At 48.4% G+C, this 11,048-nt stretch overlaps 1 pseudogene; it reads right to left on the reverse strand.

The window, feature by feature from the left end:
- Positions 1 to 4,457: 4,457 nt before the first annotated feature.
- Positions 4,458 to 4,608, reverse strand: LOC114008416 (uncharacterized; annotated as a pseudogene).
- Positions 4,609 to 11,048: the final 6,440 nt, after the last annotated feature.

Raw genomic sequence — 11,048 nt, forward strand, 5'->3', positions numbered from 1 at the left:
GCCATGTGTGGGGACAATTTGTAACATGGTAATAGATAACTGATGCGATTGTCAGGAAAGGTCCCTGACAGCTCATGAGGCAGTGAAGCTGAGAACTGAACGGCCCAGGCACTGGGAAAGCCATGGGAAGAGCACCCAGGCAGACGCATGGTGAGCACAGATGCGCTGAGATGGGAATGAGCTTGATGGGGTCAGGAGCAGAAGGCCAGTGTGCCTAAAGTCAGTGAGCTAGAGGTGAAGGAAAGGGATGAGGCTGGACAGTAAACAGGGCCTTGCAAGACTTGATGAGTGTTTACTTAAAGAAACAAAAGAATGGGTGATGAATGATAGCAAAATTGAGACAGGTCAGGAGTCGGATCCTGATACCTGAGTGACGTCCTCCGACTAGAGAGGCCCTTTGTGCCCAGGTGAGAGGGCTTCAGGCTGAAGCCTATGTCCAAATCCTTGGCTCAAGATCTGACTGCTGCCTATCTGGTCATTATCTAAGCTAGTATTTTCTTTTTCTTTCTTTCTTTTTTTTTTTTTTGAGAGATTTTTGCTATAGGGCATGTGTGCTCACCAGAAAGACAGAGAGACAGAAAGTGAGAAATCATCCCCCAGAGGGGGTGGCCACACTGCAATCCCTTCTCCATTCTCCTCTTGGGATCCTGGGCACATATGCATGTGTGCCTGGCGTGAGTTTAAGCCATTGGGTCCAGAACTTGAACCACAGTCAACTACATGGGAGTCCAGCAACGTAGCCATTATGCCATCTGCTGGTCCATAAGCTAGTATTTTCAGTTTACATCTGGGTCCAGAGGAAAACAATATTTAGCAAACTTGACCACGTATACTACCATATATACTATCAACTATACTATTTGCTGAAAGCATTTGTTCATTTCACATTACAGAAAGGTGAGTCTGGGGAAATTTATTTATGTTTGCATGTGATTTGATGGTGATAAATGAGTATTTGTGATAAAAATGAAAAACAAACAAAAGCCAGCCAATATGTTAGACTTGAAGGATCCATAATTTTAAAAATCATGTCATTTAGGCCTGGAAATAAAACACTTGGAAAAAAGGTAAAAAGATCTGGCCATTGGTGTGGAAGAGACCACCACCCCATTCCGAAAGGTGTTCTAGAGAACTTGCTGTCCTCGGGGAGGGACCCGCCCATAGGTCCACAGACAGCAGCAGCAGTTTAGTGCCGTCCACTCTGTCCTGATTTCAGATGGTTCCAGAACAAACTCATCACTGGGATCTTTCTGAATGGCTAGCCAGAGCCAGAAGCCAATTAATATGATTGGAAATGAACAGTAAGCACTTTTTCCTCCCAAGTAAACTGACGTCAAGGATTAAATCAGTTCTGTAAAGTGCTACTCGTCTGCTTTGCCTAGATGAGCCATTTGTCATGCAGGCTACATAATGCTAACTGGTAACCTTCCTTTTCTCACCCCAGGAGGAGATGTGAGGGGAAGGCTTGGGTTGACTAGTGAAGGGCTCGAACATGTGGGGAGCATTTGCTGTTTTTGGCTGCCCCGTATCTGGATGTTATTTGTATCTGCTGTGGCAGGTGCAGGCTGCCCACCCCCAACTCAGGAGCTAAAGATCTAGTTGGATCCCTACAGTTTCTTTGTGGTTAGGTGCAAAAACCAACAAGGCAACTACTGTCTCTGGGTCTAAGTTTTGGGACCAATATTTTTTAAATAATTATTTACTTAATTTTATTCATTTATTATTCTTATTCAATTTGACCAGAAAGAGCCATGGAGAGAAAGATAAGAAGGGGGAGTGATAAAGCAAGCTGCCCAGTCCAGTACTCGAACCACAGTGGCCGTGTGAAAATCCAGCGCTTAACCACACCACCTGTTGGCCTCCACCAATACTTTTTTTTTTTGGAGAGTTTTTTGTTATAGGGCGCGTGTGCTCGCCAGACAGACAGACAGAGACATGGAAACAGAAAGCGAGAAATCACCCCCCAGGGAGGATGGTCACGCCGCAATCCCTTCTCCTCCATTCTCCTCTCGGGATCTTGGGCACACACGCACACGCGCCCGGCATGAGTTTTAAGCCACCGGGTCCGGGACACGAACTGCGGTCGACTACGTGGGAGTCCAGCGACATAGCCATTACACTAACTGCTGGTTCCCCATCAATACTTTTTTTGGCTCCAGACTAACCTGCTGGAAGTGGTGGGCGCCAAGGAGTAAGGTTCTGTCTGGGCACCTGCGTATGTAACAGGAGTGATTCAGTCACTCACCATCTTAGGCACACCTTGGCTTTTTTAGAATGGCACTGGGGCCAAACAGTGGCGCAACACGAAAATGCAGCAGCCTGCAAGGCTGACCCACATGGGAAGGTTCCAGGTTCATGTCCGGAGAGCTCCCTGAGCACAGAAGCACATGTGTGCCCGTGACCCAGGCCTGGCTGAGGCAGGCGGGGGGTTGGGATCACAGCAACAAGACTCTGTTGGGGAAAGTCAGCCAGTGGAGTAGTGGCTGAGGTGCTGGACTCCCACATGGCCGACTATGGTTCAAGTACTGGACCCAGAGGCATGAAACTCACCCTGGGCATGTATGCATGTGTGCCCCAAATCCTGAGAGAATGGAGAAGGGATTGTGGCGTGGCAATCCCCCTGGGGAGGTGATTTCTCACTTTCTGTCTTCTCTCTGGTCAACACATGCAGCCTACAGCAAAAATCTCTCTAAAAAAATTACCCTGTTGGAGGTGCTGTGTCCCTTTCTCTCTGTCTCTGCCTTTCTTACTCATGGAATAAATAAATGTAATTAACAACAGACCTAATCTCAAAAGGCTGAAAGAGGGAACCAGCAGTTAGCGTAACGGCTATGTCGCTGGACTCCCACGTAGTCGACCGCGGTTCACGTCCCGGACCCGGTGGCTTAAAACTCACGCCGGGCGCGTGTGCGTGTGTGCCCAAGATCCCGAGAGGAGAATGGAGGAGAAGGGATTGCGGCGTGGCCATCCCCCCTGGGGGGTGATTTCTCGCTTTCTGTCTCTATGTCTCTCTCTGTCTGTCTGGCGAGCGCACGCGCCCTACAGTGAAAATCTCTCAAAAAAAAAAAAATTTTAAAAGGCTGAAAGGCAAATGGAAAGTGAGTCAGAGTCCAACAGGAGATGGCTGAGTTCCTCAGCAGTGGCATCCAAAGGCCCCAGGCAGGCTCTCCTGAGCTGGTATCTTGGCTAGGCCAGCTTCCTGGTTCCCACCTGAGCCAGGTTCTCATCAAGGAGCAACCATAACCTTCCAATCACTCCTTCTCTGTGCTAGCAACCAGAGTAGCTTCTGTAACTTGCAACCAAGAGCCTGCCTGGTACAAAGGGCTCATTCATGGCTGGCTAGATGCTGCAATATGGAAAAAATAAATGGAATCCAGCAGAGAAGGACAGGCGGGATGTCCAGGTGGTTATAGCCAATCAGAGCTTGCATTGAGCTTGCCCAAGGGGCGGGGGGGGGGGAACCTTGATCCCCACCCACCCAGGAGAGTGTGTGCAGGTGCAGGTAGGGGTTATAGAATGCAAATTCCTTCTTAGAATGAAAAAATAAGCTTATGTTTGCATTTAATAAGGCCTTAGTGATCTCCCAGGGACTCCTGGGAGATGTCTAAGACTCCCCTGGTTACTGGCATCACATTGCTCTTGAGTCCCTGCATACATCCCCTCCTGAACACTCCTCGGTCCATCGTCCATCATCAGCCTCGCAAGTCTCCTGTGCCCATCCTGTCCCTCCTGGATCATTCTCCACACAGAAGCGGAGTGCCTCGAGATGGAAATCTGATCCTGTCACCTGGCTTAAAATCCGCCAGGACCCCCCACAGCTTCCAGGACAAAGGCCAAACTTCCCTAGTGGTCTGAGGCTGTGGGGCTGGGTCCACCTCCTACCCTGTGGTCTGGATTTGTGGCTCCACTGCTCGGATCACACCACCTTGCCTCTCCTTCTTAACTGTAGTAAAACACACAGGAAATGGACCATCTTACCTATCAAAGTGCACATGTCCTTTTCTCTATGGAGTTTCACTTGTAAGACTTGGATCAAAAATTTTTTTTTTTTTGAGAGGTTTTTGCTGGAGGGCTTGTGCACTTGCAAGAAAGATAGAGACATGAGAGATAGAAAGCAAGAAATCACTCCCCCCAGGGGGGATGGCCACACCACAATCCCTTCTCCTCCATTCTCCTCTTGGGATCTTGGGCATGCACGCACACGGGCCCAGCGTGAGTTTAAGCCACCGGGTCCGGAACTCGAACTGCGTTCAACTACAGGGGAGTCCAGCAACATAGCCATTACACCAACTACTGGTCCCAACTTGGACCACATTTTAACAGTGGCTGAAAGAATGAAACTTAAAAGGACAGGCACTAGCCCTGGTGCTCTACGATACAAACTGCAAGTCCAAGAGAACACGCACGGAGAGGACTTCCCCACATCCTCCATGCCACTGTGCTGCCAGCAGATGGCACTCTTAGAGTGGATGGAAGAGCTGGCATTTAACCTCCCCGATTTGTTCCTGCACAACCTGGGAAGCAAACTGTCCGGCAAACATTTTCAATTAGCAATAATCGTGCCTCGGATAAACCTCATTGGTTGCGATACTGCCACTGCGCAAAGCTCCGGCAAACATTTTCGGGAACCCCATGGGCTAGCCCTGCTGATAGCCAACAAGTGCTTGTCCAGCGGCCCGAGGGTGATCTGGTGACAGGAGCCAGCAGGTGCACAGGCAGGTCACTGAAGGTGTGCTGCCTACGGCACTCCTGCTAGTCTAGTTGTGACAAAATGCAGGCTAAAATTAGAGGGCGGCTGGCTGTGCAGCACAGCTGTGAGGCTCGGGGCCCAGACTTGGATGCTCAGAGGAGCCCAGGGACATGGAAGGAAGTCCGTTCTCAGAAAGCGAGTGCTCCTCAGAGAAAGGTAAGTCGAGTAGTTTATACTACAAGGCCAGAAGCGATTCCTCCAGGGACAGTCCTGGGCTCCAGATCTCAGGCATACCCAGTGAGCATTCCAGAGCACACCCGCAACCTCCCTCATCCTACTCTGTACGAGAAGCTGGTCAGCTGGTCGTTGCCTTGTTGTGTCATTATGTGCCTGAATTCTTCCTTTGGGTGTGGCCCTACCCTACGTTCATTTTTGGTAACAGCTTTATTAAGATACAGTTCACATACCATACAACCCACCCATCTAAATGTATTATGCATTGGGAACCAGCAGTTAGTGTAATGGCTATGTCGCTGGACTCCCACGTAGTCTATCGCAGTTCGTGTCCCAGACCCGGTGGCTTAAACTCATGCCAGGCGCGTGTGCGTGCGTGCCCAAGATCCCGAGAGGAGAATGGAGGAGAAGGGATTGCGGCGTGACCATCCCCCCTGGGGGGTGATTTCTCGCTTTCTGTCTCCCTGTCTCTGTCTGGCAAGCACACGTGCCCTATAGTGAAAACCTCTACAAAAAAGAAAAAAAGTATTATGCATTGGCTTTTAGCATATGTACAGGCTTTTAGTATATGTACATCACCATCAATTTTAGAACATTCACATTACCCTAAAAGTAAACTTATTCCTATTAACACTCACCTCTATTTTCCCTGAACTCCTTCAGCCCCAGAAACACCACTAATTTTTCTGTCTCTGTGGATTTGCCACTTCTGGACATTTTATACAAACAGAATTATGCAATACATGGCCCTTCGTGTCTGGCTTCTTTCACTGAGCATAATTTTTAAAAAATAATTGTATTTAACTTTAATTAATTGATTTTTAAAATTTCACCAGAGAGGGGCAGAGTGAGAGAGAAAGACATAGAGAGAGAAAGTGAGAAAGCAAGCCACCAGGCCTGGGATTCAAACTGCAGCCTGCCATGTGGGAGTCCAGCACCCTTTAACCACCACACCACCTGCTGGCCCCGCTGAGCATGATGTTTTTGAGGATCATCCATGCTATGGCATGTACCAGTACTTCCTTTTATGGCTAAAAATTATCCTTTTTTTTTTTTTGAGAGCTTTTCGCTATAGGGCACGTGCACTCGCCAGACAGAGAGAGACATAGAGACAGAAAGCGAGAAATCATCCCCCAGGGGGGATGGTCACGCCGCAATCCCTTCTCCTCCATTCTCTTCTCGGGATCTTGGGCACATACACACATGCACCCGGCATGAGTTTAAGCCACCGGGTCCGGGATGTGAACCGCGGTCGACTACGTGGGAGTCCAGCGACATAGCCATTACGCTAACTGCTGGTTCCCTAAAAATTATTCTATCTGTGTGGATGGGCCACATTCTATCCATCCAGCAGTTGGTGGACAGTTGGGTTGTGTCAAAGCAAAGCAGAGCTGGACAGCAGTTAAAGCTGTGGAAACAGGCTTTGTTAGGGACTAAGAGACCTCAGTACAGAAACAGATTCGACTAAGAACATAATGAGGAAAAGTAGGATTTCAGCCAAGGAGCCATGAGGTATGCTGTTGATAGATGAAAAGCTACTAAGGGTGGGGGTTATTTGCTAAATTGACCCAACAGGATTCTTGCCAAGGCAGGCGAAGGCAATCACACATCCCCTTGGGGACATTGAGGGGTGAAGAGTTTGGACAGATATTGAGGATGGGGGTTTACAGCTAAGCAGAAAAAAAAAAAAGATTCTTGTTAAAACCGGGCAACACAAAGGACCCAAAAGCCGAGACCTAGCTAGGAAGAGGGCTGGGAAGCCTGCCTAAAATGTGACCGAGGAGGGTCTCTGTCAGTTGTCTCTACTTTTTTGGCTACTGTGAGTGTCCACATTTATGCTCTGAACACGAACAAATACTAGAGCCTCTGGTACAGGTCTCCGTGTGGAACTGTTCTCGGCCTCCGCAGGCATGTTCCCACCCCTATTCCTAGCAGTGCATCTGTCGGCCCATACGGCGATTCCTCTTGAGGTGTATCTGTCTTTCCATGGCACATGGGCTTCCATTGTCTCACTCGTTCCTGAGCCTGTCAACACAGCTGGGAGAAGACAATTCCATTTTTGTAGGGGAGGAAACTGTGGCTCAGAGCACTTACAAAATGACAAATAATAGGGAACCAGCAGTTAGCGTAATGGCTATGTCGCTGGACTCCCACGTAGTCGACCGCGGTTCGCGTCCCGGACCCGGTGGCTTAAAACTCACGCCGGGCGCGTGTGCGTGCGTGCCCAAGATCCCGGGAGGAGAATGGAGGAGAAGGGATTGCGGCGTGACCATCCCCCCTGGGGGGTGATTTCTCGCTTTCTGTCTCTATGTCTCTCTCTGTCTGTCTGGCGAGCGCACGCGCCTTATAGTGAAAAAAAAACCTCTCAAAAAAAAAACAAAAACAAAAAATGACAAATAATAACGACTATCCCCTGTACTGAGTGCTGGCTATGTGTTAGGCCCTGTGAGAGTGATGTAAAGATAGTAGGCGCTATTCCATCTACCCCACAACCCATGAGGCTGGCATTAAGTTTCTCTCCATCCTGTAGTTACAAAAATTAAAAAAAATAATTTTTTGAATTTGCCGGAGGGCACTAGTGAGAGAGAGACAAAGAGAGGGAAAGTAAGAAAACACCCCACGTGGGAGATGGTCATGTCTTAGCTCCTTCAGGATTCTGGATATGTGTGCACATGTATTTTTATTTGTGACAGTTTTTTAAGCTGCTGGGTACAGATCATGAGCCATGCCATTTGCATGGCTTTGTTCAAAATATTTAATTTGGGGCTGGCCCTGTGGAGCAGTGGTTAAGCTCTGTGTGTTGGGAGCTCAGTCCGACATGGCTGATCCTGATTCAGGTCCTAGTCCTGGCAGCTTGGAGAACACACCAGGCACATGTTGTGTGCATGTTCCAAATCTTCCTGGGATGGAGAGATGGAGAAAAAAGGATTACAGTGTGACCATGCCCCATCAGGGATTCTCCCTGTCTCTCTGTCTCTCTCTTTCTCTGGTGAGTGCACATGTCCTTTGGCAAAAAGAAAAGGAAACTATTAAAAAAAAAAGTGTGTCCTCCCTCTGAAGCCATCCTTGTCTGGATACTCCCTCTCCTGAACCCAGAGTACTCTGTTTTGACATCTTCAACGTAAGCTATTTTCTTAGCCTCCCAGCTGCACTGTGCACTTTAAGAACAGATTTTGGGCTTTATTCCATTTTGTATATTTCCAGACTTAGAACAAGTCCCTGCTTGGTTGAATGAGTAGAAAAATAAATATTCTACATCCATGCTATCCAACATGGTAGCCACAAACCACATGTGGCTGTCTAGCCCTAGAAAGTGGTTAATTCAAACTCAGATGTGCTAAAAGTATGACATTCACACTGCATTTCTTTCTTTCTTTCTTTCTTTCTTTTTTTTTTTTTGAGAGATTTTTGCTCTAGGGCACATGCACTCGCTAAAGAGACAGAAAGTGAGAAATCAGCTCTCTCACGGGGGATGGCCACTCTGCAATCCCTTCTCCTCCATTCTCCTCCCAGGATCTTGGCATGCATGCACACCTGCCTTGCATGATTTTGAAGTCACTGGGTACAGGACCTGAACTGCGGTCAGCCATGTGAGAATCCAGTGATGTAAACATCATATCAACTACTGATCTCAAGGCAAAAACTCTTAAAAAAAATAATAATAAGATCAGAACCAGCAGATAGTCTAATGGTTATGTTACAGGACTCCCATATAATCGACCGCAGTTCAAGTTCTGGACCCGGTGGCACATATAGGGCACATGTGCATGCATGCCCAAAATTGCTGAGAGGAGAATGGAGGAGAAGGGATTGTGGCGTGGCCATCATCCCTGGGGGGTGATTTTTATCTCTCTGTCTCTCTGGCGAGAGCAAAAATCTCTCTCTCTAAAAAAAAAAAAAAAAGGTTAAAGACGCCTTATTTGGGGACCAACAGATAGTGTAATGGTTACATTACTAGATTCTCACATAGTTGACCACAATTCAAGTCCCAGATCCACTGGCTTCAAAGTCACACCAGGCACGTGTGCATGCATACCCAAAATCCTGAGAGGAGAATAGAAGACAAGGGATTGCAGTGCGGCCATCACCCCTGGGGGGTAATTTCTCACTTTCTGTCTCTCCAGTGAGCACACACAACACATACCAAAAATCTCTAAGAAAAGGGACCAGCAGATGGCATAATGGATACATCACTGTACTCCCATGTAGTTGACAGTGGTTCGAGTCCCAGACCTGGTGGCTTAAAGCTCACACTGAGCACATGCACACGTGTGCTCAAAATACAGAGAGAATGGAGAAGGGACTGCGGCGTGACGATCCCCCCTGGGGGATGATTTCTCGCTGTCTTTCTCTCTCTCTGTCTCTCCAGTGAGTGCAAGCAAAAATCCCTCTGAAAAAAGATGCCTTATTTTATATAGTTGATCAGTGCAGTCAACATCAAGGCCAAGCCCTGCTGATAACTAGCATATGTGGCTGGTCACTGCCCAGCTTTTCCACATGCATTTCCCCGTAAGGCATATGGCAGCCTCCTGCGCCTAGGGACACTAGCCGGTACTTCAGTACCACACTTAGAGACACTTAAACAGCACAATAACTAACATAAAGCACAGAGAGAGACACGGCCCCAAACACATGCAAAAACGACACTCCTGGGCAGAGTGTTGCCTTATTTGCCCTCAGCTCAGAAGGTTTGAACACACATGAGAAAGCACCGTGAATATTGACTCCAGGGTTAGAAATACATGTTGGTGGATTGGCAGATTTTCAAATACAAAACCTGTGGATAATGAAGGTGGACAGTAATTCTACTGCCTGAAACTCTTCCAGAGCTTTAGGCCCCCCCAGGGATAAAATCCAAGCTCTTTATAAAGGCTTACAAGGCCCAACGGGACTTGGGGCCAGCCTCCCCCTTCAAGGTCCTCACCCTGCTCACCACACTGGCTGCTCTTTCTCGCGGCAGCTGGCCCTTCTGTCTCAAATGCCCCTCCCTGGCTCTTGCCATGCATCTTTTCTATTTCATACTGCCACCTCCCTCATCTAGAGGTGCCACCCATAATTCTGTTAGGGCACACTTGTACAGCGCGCTGCTCAGAAATGGCCCTACTTGTGCTAAGTACCCAACACCACAGTTTTAAAAACAATATACTTGCTCTCTTTTATTTTTCCTTTAGAGGTTTTTGTCTTGGGGCACATGCACTCGCCAGAGAGAGACAGAGACAGGGAAAGGGGACATGAGAAATCATCCCTGGGGGGGATGGCCATGCAGCAATCTCTTCTCCACCATTCTTCTCCTGGGATCTTGAACATGTATGCACATGTGCCTGGCGTGAGTTTCAAGCAACCAGGTCCAGGACTCAAACTGCAGTTGGCTGTGTGGGAGTCCAGCGACGTAACCACTACACCATCTACTGATCCCAAAACAAAATACTTTGACAAACATGTTTACCTGACTGCACTTGGGTGCTCTCTTTCTTTCTTATTTATTTATTTTTTGAGAGATTTTTGCTACAGGGTGCATGTGCTCACCAGAAAGCCAGAGAGACAGAGACAAAGCGAAAAATCACCCCCCAGGGGGGATGGCCACACCGCAATCCCCTCTCGTCCATTCTCTTCTCGGGATTGGGCCACCCATGTACATGCACCTGGCGGAGTTTTAAGCCACCGGGTCCAGGACTCAAACTGCAGTCGACTACACGGGAGTCCAGCGACATAGCCATTATGCTAACTGCTGGTCCCTTGGCTGCTTTCAGACACCTACATAAATGGCCTGCTTGAACCACTCAGATAAACTGTATCGCCATAAGCCATGAGAGGCCGAAAGCCAGACCAGTGGCAAAGACAGGAATGTATGGCACAGGGCAAGGCCTTGATAAAGGGGCATATAAAGTGGGCACTCAGATAGCCCCATACCATTTGCTCCTTGGCCATTTCCCCTAGGTGAGCTGGAGCAGTTGCTGTGCCCAGTGCTCACTGTGCAGCTCCTGACCCCAGGCAGCAGTTCAAGCACTCACTTCCCAGCTACCATTTGGAGGCACTGGCCCTCTCCCACTGCAGCAGCTTGAAGGAAGCTTGGCGCAGAACTTGTAGTGACTGCTTGCTGGGGCAACCGTTGGAGGGAGGATTC

The sequence above is a fragment of the Tupaia chinensis genome, unplaced genomic scaffold, assembly GCF_000334495.1.
Source record: "Tupaia chinensis unplaced genomic scaffold, TupChi_1.0 Scaffold000042_2, whole genome shotgun sequence".
NCBI lineage: Eukaryota > Metazoa > Chordata > Mammalia > Scandentia > Tupaiidae > Tupaia > Tupaia belangeri.